Genomic DNA, 12,800 nt, shown 5'->3' on the forward strand with positions numbered 1-12,800 from the left:
TCACTGCCCTAACAGTAAAGAATCCTCTTCTATGTTGGTGGAAAAACCTTCTCTCCTCCAGACGCAAAGAATGCCCCCTTGTGCCCGTCACCTTCCTTGGTATAAACAGATCCTTTGTATTGTCCCCTTATATACTTATACATGGTTATTAGATCGCCCCTCAGTCGTCTTTTTTCTAGACTAAATAATCCTAATTTCGCTAATCTATCTGGGTATTGTAGTTCTCCCATCCCCTTTATTAATTTTGTTGCCCTCCTTTGTACTCTCTCTAGTTCCATTATATCCTTCCTGAGCACCGGTGCCCAAAACTGGACACAGTACTCCATGTGCGGTCTAACTAGGGATTTGTACAGAGGCAGTATAATGCTCTCATCATGTGTATCCAGACCTCTTTTAATGCACCCCATGATCCTGTTTGCCTTGGCAGCTGCTGCCTGGCACTGGCTGCTCCAGTTAAGTTTATCATTAACTAGGATCCCCAAGTCCTTCTCCCTGTCAGATTTACCCAGTTGTTTCCCATTCAGTGTGTAACGGTGATATTGATTCCTTCTTCCCATGTGTATAACCTTACATTTATCATTGTTAAACCTCATCTGCCACCTTTCAGCCCAAGTTTCCAACTTATCCAGATCCATCTGTAGCAGAATACTATCTTCTCTTGTATTAACTGCTTTACATAGTTTTGTATCATCTACAAATATTGATATTTTACTGTGTAAACCTTCTACCAGATCATTAATGAATATGTTGAAGAGAACAGGTCCCAATACTGACCCCTGCGGTACCCCACTGGTCACAGCTACCCAGTTAGAGACTATACCATTTATCACCACACTCTGCTTTCTATCACTAAGCCAGTTACTAACCCATTTACACACATTTTCCCCCAGACCAAGCATTCTCATTTTGTGTACCAACCTCTTGTGTGGCACGGTATCAAACGCTTTGGAAAAATCGAGATATACCACGTCCAATGACTCACCGTGGTCCAGCCTATAGCTTACCTCTTCATAAAAACTGATTAGATTGGTTTGACAGGAGCGATTTCTCATAAACCCATGCTGATATGGAGTTAAACAGTTATTCTCATTGAGATAATCCAGAATAACATCCCTCAGAAACCCTTCAAATATTTTACCAACAATAGAGGTTAGACTTACTGGCCTATAATTTCCAGGTTCACTTTTAGAGCCCTTTTTGAATATTGACACCACATTTGCTATGCGCCAGTCCTGCGGAACAGACCCTGTCGCTATAGAGTCCCTAAAAATAAGAAATAATGGTTTATCTATTACATTACTTAGTTCTCTTAGTACTCGTGGGTGTATGCCATCCGGACCCGGAAATTTATCTATTTTAGTCTTATTCAGCCGGTTTCGCACCTCTTCTTGGGTTAGATTGGTGACCCTTAATATAGGGTTTTCATTGTTTCTTGGGATTTCACCTAGCATTTCATTTTCCACCGTGAATACCGTGGAGAAGAAGGTGTTTAATATGTTAGCTTTTTCCTCGTCATCTACAACTATTCTTTCCTCACTATTTTTTAAGGGACCTACATTTTCAGTTTTTATTCTTTTACTATTGATATAGTTGAAGAACAGTTTGGGATTAGTTTTACTCTCCTTAGCAATGTGCTTCTCTGTTTCCTTTTTGGCAGCTTTAATTAGTTTTTTAGATAAAGTATTTTTCTCCCTATAGTTTTTTAGAGCTTCAATGGTGCCATCCTGCTTTAGTAGTGCAAATGCTTTCTTTTTACTGTTAATTGCCTGTCTTACTTCTTTGTTTAGCCACATTGGGTTTTTCCTATTTCTAGTTCTTTTATTCCCACAAGGTATAAACCGCTTACACTGCCTATTTAGGATGTTCTTAAACATTTCCCATTTATTATCTGTATTCTTATATCTGAGGATATTGTCCCAGTCTACCAGATTAAGGGCATCTCTAAGCTGGTCAAACTTTGCCTTCCTAAAGTTCAGTGTTTTTGTGACTCCCTGACAAGTCCCCCTAGTGAAAGACAGGTGAAACTGTACAATATTGTGGTCGCTATTTCCTAGATGCCCGACCACCTGCAGATTTGTTATTCTGTCAGGTCTATTAGATAGTATTAGGTCTAAAAGTGCTGCTCCTCTGGTTGGATTCTGCACCAATTGTGAAAGATAATTTTTCTTGGTTATTAGCAGAAACCTGTTGCCTTTATGGGTTTCACAGGTTTCTGTTTCCCAGTTAATATCCGGGTAGTTAAAGTCCCCCATAACCAGGACCTCATTATGGGTTGCAGCTTCATCTATCTGCTTTAGAAGTAGACTTTCCATGGTTTCTGTTATATTTGGGGGTTTGTAACAGACCCCAATGAGAATTTTGTTACCATTTTTCCCTCCATGAATTTCGACCCATATGGACTCGACATCCTCATTTCCTTCGCTAATATCCTCCCTTAAAGTGGACTTTAGACAAGACTTTACATAGAGACAAACCCCTCCTCCTCTCCGATTTATATGATCCTTTCTAAACAGACTGTAACCCTGTAAGTTAACTGCCCATCTCACTAAAAACTTGCAAAGTTCTTGCGAGAACTCTGCGCAAATAAGTTAGGAGAACGAATTCAGTGTTTATTAGTCCTGAGACACTTGTGTGTACTGGTAATTATCCCTTCCCTTTCTCTTCGTTTTTCTGTCCTATCTTTTATTTGGCAACCATGGTTGTGCTGGGAGAAACCTTTTATAAGCAGCAGACCAAAGACACTCTTATTGCCTTATGCAGGTCACAGCACATTGACATTGCAGGCAAAAACAAAGCCCAACTCGTCTCAGATCTGGTGCAATGGGAAGCTGTTCTAGCCCGCTCTCAGAGCCCAATGGCCAGAGAAGCCAGCACAAGTGAACATGGTGCTGCAGCAGAGGTCCAACCACCGAATGCCGGCCCTATTAGCAATCAGGGTGAATTGGACCCCTACCTGCTGGCGGCCCTGGAAGAACTCCCCACTGACAATCATGATGGACGTCTGCAGCTGATTCAGCAATACCGGCAGGAGGCCCAAGCCGAGTGAGGGGCCCAACGAGCTGAGTGGTAGGCTGAGAGGGCCGAGCGAGAGGCACAAGCCCAGCGAGCCGAACGCCAAGCCCAGCGAGAACATGAACGGGAGATGCTCCGGCAGGGGGGGATGCCCTCCACCGCCCGGAGCCGTGAGCCCAGCAGCACTCAGATACCGAAACCCCGGCCCGATCACTTTCCTGTTATGGAAAAGGATGGGGACTTGGACACTTTTCTGCGGGCCTTTGAGAAAGACTGCAGACAGTACCAGCTGCCTGCAGATGAATGGGCACGATACCTGACCCCAGGGCTGAGAGGCAAAGCTCTGCAGGTGTTTGCTGCCCTCCCGCAAGAACATGATGGTGACTATGAGCCCATCAAGCAGGCCCAGATAGCCAAGTACCAGCTTACACCCAAGGTGTACTGTAGAAAGTTCCGGAACCTCCAACGTGGCCCACACGACAGTTACAGCGATGTGGCACATGGACTGGGACCCACTTTGACCAGTGGACCCAAGGATTGTCAGTGACCACTTTTGCACAGCTGCGAGACCTGATGATCAAAGACCAGTTCTTCCTTTTTTGCCCAGCTGAGTTGTGACAGTTCGTGATAAACAGAGAACCCAAAGACGTGACGAAAGCAGCACAGATTGCTGATGCCTATGAGGCCAACCCTAGATCGGAAGGGCGAAAGCCAGTCACCACCAGCTGGAGAGGGGGTAAGCCTGCAACCAACACCAGTACCCCTGCCAGCCAACACACCAGAGGTCCTGTCCCCGTGGCCAACAGCACCAGACCTACCACCGAACCTCACCAGTGTTTCTTCTGCAAGCGGACTGGTCATATCAGTCCTTCCTGTCCAGAAAAGCAGAAGAACCTGCCAGCCAAGGCCCCAGGGCCTAACGCAGCAGTTCTTTTGGTGGGTGGGGTGGCTGGGAGGGTGTGTGACCATGTACAGCACGTCACTGTGGGAGGCCATGTTGCTACAGGCCTTAAGGACACCGGGGCTGAACGAACCCTCATCCGACCCGAACTGGCGGCCCCTAAAGAAATCGTTCTGGAGGAAACCCTAACTGTCACTGGGATTGGGGGCATCAGCTGTCCCTTGCCAATGGCACCGGGTTTATATTGATTGGGGTGCCGGGTGAAGGAAGTGGGGCTGTCAGATAATTTGCCCACTGATGTTTTGTTGGGGACTGATTTGGGGAGGATGGTGGCATACTACGTCCCTGACACCCCTCCCAATCTGCTAATAAGGGTAACGTTCAACCTGAGGAGGATGATGATGATGGGAAATCGCATGTGTTACCTGACCATGCTTTATCTTGTAATGATGCATCTAATAACCATTTTTTCCCTAGGATTGATGGTGGAAATGTTGTACCTGTGCCAACTGAACTTGCAAAGGTTAATTTGTCCATAGGTACAGGCGTGCTCAGCCTCATCACTCTGCGGAGTGAGACGGCTGAGGAACCCCTAGGCGGGGCAAGTGTCGGTGCTACAGGAAATGGGGAGATGCATGGGAACCGTGAGAAAGGTGATGCCATGAAATTGACCAGTGTCACCGAGGAAGGTAACTGGCCCATAAGAAGCACTGCCCCTGACGTGTTGGGGGTGGATGGGGGGGGGGGGGTAGAGCCCAAAGCATCTCCGGCTGATGGGTCTGTAGAAATCCCCTGGGAGACAGCCTACGTAGCTGCTGTCACCCGCAGTCAGAGTGCCCAGAACACCTTCTGCCTTCCGGACCCTCCTCAGTGATCGTTGTGACTGAACCAGAGGTGGACCAAGAGCAGGTCCCAGAGGGTTCCCGTGGGGATGGGACCCTGACGTCACTTCTGGCTTCCCCTAGCCAGGAGTTTCAGGCCGCTCTGTGCACAGATGCGAGCTTAGAGAGTTTGAGACAACTCGCAGAGACGCCCACCTCCGTGACTGGTAAGGAGAGGGTGTTCTGGGAACGAGGAAGGTTGTACCGGGAGACAATACCCAGAGAATCGCAAAAGGAGTGGTTGAGGGAAAGACAGCTGGTCGTCCTGCAGCAATTCCGGGGTGAGTTGTTACGGATTGCCCATGAGATCCCGCTAGCTGGACACTTGGGGATCAGCAAAACTAAGGCCCGGCTGTCTCAACACTTCTATTGGCCTGAGATAGGGACAGATGGGTCAAACTACTGCCGCTCCTGTGTCACCTGTCAAATAGTGGGAAGGTGGGGGATGCTCTTAAGGCTCCCCTGATCCCTTTGCCAGTAATAGAGGAGCCTTTCCAGAAAATCGCGGTGGACATTGTGGGCCCGCTGGCCGTCCCCAGCAGCTCTGGAAAGCAATACAGCCTTAATGTGGTAGACTACGCTACCCGGTACCCAGAGGCAGTAGCTCTGTCATCAACTAGGGCAGATAAAGTGGCGGATGCCCTGTTGGCCATCTTTTCACGTGTAGGATTTCTCAGGGAGATGCTTACTGATCAAGGGACCCAATTTATGTCTCGCCTAATGGAGGCTCTTCGTAAGAGAATGCTGGTGAAGCACCATTTATCGAGTGCATATCACCCACAGACCAATGGCTTGTGTGAACGCTTCAATGGTACCCTCAAACAGATGCTATGCATGCTGGTTGAGACCCAAGGGCGCGACTGGGAGCGGTATCTCCCCCACCTGCTATTTGCTTACCAAGAGGTCCCGCAGGCCTCGATGGGGTTCTCCCCCTTCGAGCTCCTGTACAGCAGGCGAGTCCGGGGACCCTTTGGGTTGGTAAGAGAATCCTGAGAAGAGGAGCCGAACCCTTCTGAAGTGTCCATAGTGGAGTATGTCATGCGCTTCTGTGACAAGATGCAGACGTTGATGCAATTGGTGCATGACAACATGACGCAGGTTCAGGCTGATCAGAAGCACTGGTACAACCAGAACGCCCGGGAGCGGACCTACCACGTGGGTCAAAAGGTGTGGGTGCTGGTCCCTGTGCCAAAGGATAAGCTTCAGGCAGCCTGGGAGGGCCCGTACGTCGTCCACCAAAAGCTCAACCCAGTCACTTACGTGGTCACACTTGACCATGCTCGGGGTATGCGAAAGGCCTTTCACATCAACATGATGAAGGCTCATCATGAACGTGAACCTTTCATCCTTCCAGTCTGCAGCCTACCCGAAGACGGGGAGGAAGACACCCTCCTGGACATGCTGGCCCAAGCAAAGGCTGGTGGGTCCATTGAGGACGTGGAGGTAAGCGCCTCACTAACCGAACCCCAGCGGTCGCAATTACGGACCAAGCTGGATCCCTTCCGGGATGTTTTCTCCAACCGACCTGGAAGGACTGAGTTAGCAGTCCACGAGGTGGACACCGGGAATCATGCCCCACTACGGTGAACACCCTATCGAATCTCCGACCAGTTGCCGCAGGTTATGCGCCAGGAGATCGATGAGATGTTACAGCTGGGGGTGATTTGACTGTCAAACAGTGCGTGGGCCTCACCTGTAGTTCTCATGCCAAAGAAGGACCGGACCACCCGGTTCTGCGTGGACTACAGCGGGCTCAATGCCATCACAGCCTCTGACGCGCACCCAATGCCGCGCATCGAAGAGCTGCTTGAGAGTTTAGCTGGCGCAAGATACCTGACAATAATGGATCTGAGTCGAGGATACTGGCAGATTCCCCTAAGCCCTGAGGCGCAGGAGAAGTCCTCCTTAATCACACCCTTTAGACTGTATGAGTCCACGGTCATGCCCTTCGGCATGAAGAATGCCCCTGCCACTTTCCAGCTTATGGTCAACCTCCTGCTTCAGAGACTGGAGAAGTACGCCGTGGAGTACTTGGATCACATTGCCATCTTCAGTTCCTCCTGGGAGGAACACCTGCAGCATCTTGAGGATGTGCTCAGGCAAATTCACAGAGCTGGACTGACTATCAAGCCGGGAAAGTGCCAGATGGGCATGAGTGAGGTCCACTACCTGGAGCAGCGGGTAGGCGGGGGCACCCTAAAGCTAGAGCCTGAGAAAGTGGGAGCGATTGTGAACTGGCCCACACCCAGGACCAAGAAACAGGTGATGTCCTTCCTGTGCACGGCAGGGTACTATAGGCACTTCATACAGCACTATAGTAGCCTGGCAAAACCTTTGACGGACCTCACCAGGAAGAAGCTACCCCACATCGTCAACTGGACTGACGGCTGTGAGGGGGCCTTCCAGGCGTTGAAAGCAGCCTGTGCAACACCTCTGTGATGAAAGCAGTCGACAGCAGTCGACCGTTCTTTGTACAGACTGACGACAGTGAGTTTGGCCTCGGTGCTGTGCTCAGCCAGGTTGACTCGGAGGATCAAGAGCACCCTGTGTTGTACCTGAGCCGGAAACTTTTGCCGAGGGAAGTGGCCTACTCAACCATCAAGAAGGAGTGCCTGGCCATAGTCTGGGCCCTGAAGCGCTTGCAGCCCTACTTGTACGGTCGCACCATCACTGTGGTGACAGACCACAACCCTCTGTGCTGGTTAAACGCCATGTGCGGAACCAACGGCAGGTTGCTATGCTGGAGCCTTGCCCTTCAGCAGTTTGACTTCACCATTGAACACAAAACAGGCAGGGAGCATGGAAATGCAGATGGACTGTCCCGCCGGGGTGAACCTGTTGAGGTGCGCATGGAGGAGCACCGAGTGGTCCTGCCTCCGTAGCGCACACCAGAAGGGGAGGTGTGAGGAAAATGTATAATATAGGTTAGTTTCTCTTGCCTGTTAGCCCATGCTGTGGGCTAAAAAACCGCTCTTCTCTGTGTGTTTCTGTTTGCAGAGATGTGTATGTGTAGATCCCAAACCCCTCATGCCCCTCCCAGAAGAATTTTTACGACCGCTATAGCTGCAGTGGACAGTTGTACCAGCTGAAAGTGGTCTGATCTCTCTTTTAAAAGATGAGGCTCTTTGTCCCAATCTTGTAAGATTCTGGGCCACTGATTTGGGCTAGAAAAATAATAAGTATATATTGCTAACCTCCATCGGCGGATCTATCGGCCACTGTAAGCCCGCGCCTCTACTTCCATCAGGTAAAAAAGTATGGATTTCTCTGGAACTGTATGTCCCAAATAGCCCAAATTTGGTTTCATTACAAAGCCAATTTTAAAATAAGCTGAATGCTGGGTGTGTTATGATTCTGACATATTCTGGAGCGGAGATACGAGCATTATACAAATTTGTGTTAACTTTGGTGAGTCTGAGGAGATAGGAGGGACCGAGGAAACCAACCCTTTTTGTGATGTCACGAGGCTGGGGTTTAAAAATCTCTACACTTAACCCAGCCTTCAGTCTTAGTCTGAGTCTTACCAGAGGAGCCCTCACTGCCAGTCCTGATGCATGGGGACATTTGGGAGCTCCGCCCACTAGCCTGGTTCAGCCTGCCATGATCTCAACACATGTAAGTGTTGATTTCTTATTTAATCCCTGTTATTTTTATAATTACCTTTGTACATATTTTCAATTGTCTCATATTGTAACATCTTTATATGCGTTTTTATAAACACTGCCTTCTTTCAGAGGAAAATATATAAATTACTAGTTTTCGTTCTTCCTGCTCTAAAACGTGCCCTAAGTCTTCTGAAGGGAATTACGCTACTGTTTTGGGTTAGCTTCGGACCCGTTTAATCGAAGCTGGTGGCAGCATACCGTGTGCTGTGCCTTTGGGAGTCATTGTAGTGACTGCGGCGTTGATAATTATTGTTCCTGTCTGAGTGGGAGTATTTATATTGCCTCGCTGCAGCGTGCCCAATAGCCAGTACATAGCAGGCAGCCTTTCTGGCGACTAATTACCCTAGGTGCAGTACCTAGTCTGACCTGAGGGTAAGGGGGCTGCCAGAGAGCTGCAAAGTCAAGCGGAACTGTAAAGCGAGATATACATAAATCCCTGCAGTTCGTGGTATATTGAAGAGCAGTGGGATACCTAAAATAAGCCCCTGCTGTAAACTAAGAGGTCAATAGACTTGTGTGTGTTTTTTCATCACATTGTATCAGTGGAGGGATAACTAAGATAAGCCCCCTGCACATGTGATAGCCGTCTGATGGCCTAAAGTCACCCCGATCCGTGACATAGGAGTGACGGTCACGGTGTGAATCGTGGCATTAACATTAGATCTTTTTACTATTGATGCTGCATAGGCAGCATCAATCGTAAAAAGTTCATCACATATGGTTGATAGCAGCGTTAACAGACTGTGTTATACTGCGTTATGCCATGGTGTAACGCAGTCAGTTTAATGGATTGCTACAATGTTATGTGGGCGGCGGACACTGACTGGGGGGTAGTAGAGAGGAGGTACTGACTGCAGGGGAGTAGGGAGCGGCCGGACTGTACCCGTCACTCCCAAGAGTGCATTGCGGGCTCGTGAGATGTTGATGTGCAGTCTCGCGAGACTGCTATGTCATCATCTCGTGAGACCGCAATGCATGGACCGATCACCGGAGCATTGCAAGGAGCGGAAAAGGCCTGGGCTGGATTCGGAAGATGAGTATAGAATGATTTTTTATTTTTTTACTATTTTTAACATTAGATCTTTTTACTATTGATGCTGCATAGGCAGCATCAATAGTAAAAAGTTGGTCACACAGGGTTAATAGCAGCGTTAACGGAGTGCGTTAGACCGCGGCATAACGCGGTCTGTTAACGCTGCCATTAACCCTGTGTGAGCGTTGACTGGAGGGGAGTATGGAGAGGGCACTGACTGCAGGGAGTAAGGAGCGGCCATTTTGCCGCCACACTGTGCCCGTCGCTGATTTGTCGTGGCTGTTTTGCCGTGACCAATTAGCGACTTAGGATTTCCGTTACAGACAGACAGAAGGACAGACAGAAGACGGAAGTGACCCTTAGACAATTATATAGTAGATGTTGAATTTGGAGAAACCATTTGTTATAGATGTTTTTTTTTTTCTTTTTTTTTGATTGGTTAACAGCAAATAGCATATGTGAACAGACACTAAGAAGAAAATGCCTGTGGTCATGCTACAAATTGGTCACCTGCAGAATGATCTGCAATTTCAAACAAAATCTACATATTGTGCGTGCGGCTTTGTCTTCAAATGTGATGCAGAATTCAACCATTGCGTAGCAGTTCTGTAACATACAATTCACATGCATTCTGCTGTACTGTGCTTTATTTGGGGATAAAGTGGTGAATCTGTATCTATTCCATCAGCACATAACCCAACACTTGTCGAATTCTTGAATTAAAAGTTGCTTTACTCTGAAATGTATGTGATTAGTAGCTTTTAATATCACCTTAGCCACATATGAAAATGTCATATTTTTATGACTATTTTTGTAGTTTATCTGCATATTGTTAACAGACACTTTAGAAAAATGTCGACAAAAATAATTTCCTGACCTCACACCCAGTCTTCTGTCGAGAAGGCAAAGACAAGTGTAATTATTGGAACTGCTATGCAAAAATGTAGAAACTAACCCGCTTCCATTATGCAAATAAATTCCAAGATATTTTGTGACTGATCAGCTAGAAGGGACATAATGATTTATAATTCAAATAACATAGCAATAAAATCATATTGAACTAATATATTTCTAAATATGCAAACCTGAAATAATTGTAATATAATTTAAATCATGGTAGCCATACAAATCATGTATATAATAATTTATCACTTAGCCTTCTAATAAGTGGCATGCTTATGATAAAACACATTATTTATTCTGTATGTTTACAGAAAGATAAACCTTGGATATATATATATATATATATATATATATATATATATATATATATATATATATATATACATCCTGTACAGCTCTCCTCTCTACGACACTGACATGTTCCTGCTTTTGGCTGAGGAAAAATGTCCCTCTTCGTGTCCTGTGTAGCCCATTTGTTTTTCCAATCGCCCCCCTGAGGGGAGGAGTATATTTTATATTGTGGTATAATAACTTCATGGAGGATATAGTGAATGCATTGGATACTGGGAAACACAGATATAGAGGTTAAAGAAGGTTTGTGCATGGCTTACAAATGAGAGCAAAAGAAATGAGTATGTATTGGGGAAGTAACGGTAACTGAATGAAAGTCCATAAGAAAAGCAAGAGAGGGTTTATCTTATGTGGTCAAAATTAGGCAAAGAAGGTTGATTATATTTAAAGCATGCAAGGTATATGTTTAAGGAGGACTGTGACAGTGATACCCGGCACATGTAGGCTATTATAGCAACCATTAACTATATATGTATTTTTACAGTTTACTGCTGCTATGTCTAACTAATGGGTGCTTGACCAACCCATGAAAAACAGACAAATTATCAACATGTTGGCTATAATAAGCTTTTTTTCAAGGTACATTTTTGGTGATCAGGTGAATTCTAGTGTAATGGAGCTTATCAGCGTTCGCTTTAAGGTACTTATAATGCAAAGCAATTATAAGAAAAGAACTTAAATCATGTACTGTATATATATTTACTGTAAGTTACAAATATACTATAAAAGGAGCATTAGACACAAATAACAAATATTTGATATAAACAATATTTTGCCTTTAAATACTTATCTACATAAGTCTATAGCTACTAAACATACATAAACACTCATACAAATTAATATCGATAGATAGATAGATACTGCAGATATAAGTGTAAATATATCAAGATGTATGTCATAAATGTTATACCTTTAGGAATTATTGAAGGCAAGACTGCTTCATACAAAAAATGCATATCTGTGAAAAACCACAATGACATCAAAATTTGGTTGTGCATCATTTTACAGTGAGAAGGGAGAAGCTTTTCAGACAGGTGTAATTTATCATTTTTTCTGATTTAATATCGAGGAAATATATTAAAATAATAAAAAGAATCCTGAAATTCTCAAAATTTGGAGTGATAAATAGCACTCCCTGTCTTTATTGCATTATACCTACTAACAGAAATATTGCACAGTGGATTTTGCCAGACACGGACGATTATTTTCCAATAAAAAGTTGCATATTAAATTTCAGCACAAAAGTGGGTGTATAATAGTTTTGAAATCGTCCAAGGTTTGCCCAAGAACACAATTTTAAACTTAAGTACTATAAAGCATTGCTGGATGAAAGTAGCATTAATGCTTAGTCTCTTCTACTCCCCCAACTTAACAGTAAAGGTGATGGCTTCATATATTTCTAGTTTACAGTACCTTGAAGCATTTCCAGCATGTTGATTTTTCTCACATTTTTCATAGTTGCTTTTTTATACTAGTAGCTGAAAGGAATTCATTAAATCTAATCACCCTGCAATGCTAGAAAATGTAAGGCAATTGATGATTGCTCTGGAAGATATAACATAAACTATACTGCAAGGGTTTTACCAAGATACAGAAAAACTGTAAATATGTATTAATCTTATGCAATTTCACTTATTTTCTTTATAAATGTTTCTTATCTTTTATTAGCACCAAAGCAAAGTTGAGCAAGATTTTAGTGTGTGTGCACATAAATAGGAAATTTCGTTTTTGTGGCATATTTCTTAACAGGATAATATTTATTTCACGAAAACAAAACAAAATGATATTTCTTGAACAAAGTTGCTTTACTTGGACGAGGATTAAGCTTTAGAAACACCATTAACCCACATGATTTGCATTCCTAAACATAAAAGGTTTGGGTTTGAACATATCCTGCCATAAGATGGTGTTTTCATGCCTTTTAAGTCATTTCAGGGGTGAAACGTTAATGTCCCACATTAAAACAATTAAATGCTGGTACCATATATACTTGAGTATAAGCCGACCTGAGTATAAGTCGAGGCACCTACTTTTGCCACGAAAAACTGGGTAAG

The sequence above is a fragment of the Ranitomeya imitator genome, chromosome 4 (assembly GCF_032444005.1).
Source record: "Ranitomeya imitator isolate aRanImi1 chromosome 4, aRanImi1.pri, whole genome shotgun sequence".
NCBI lineage: Eukaryota > Metazoa > Chordata > Amphibia > Anura > Dendrobatidae > Ranitomeya > Ranitomeya imitator.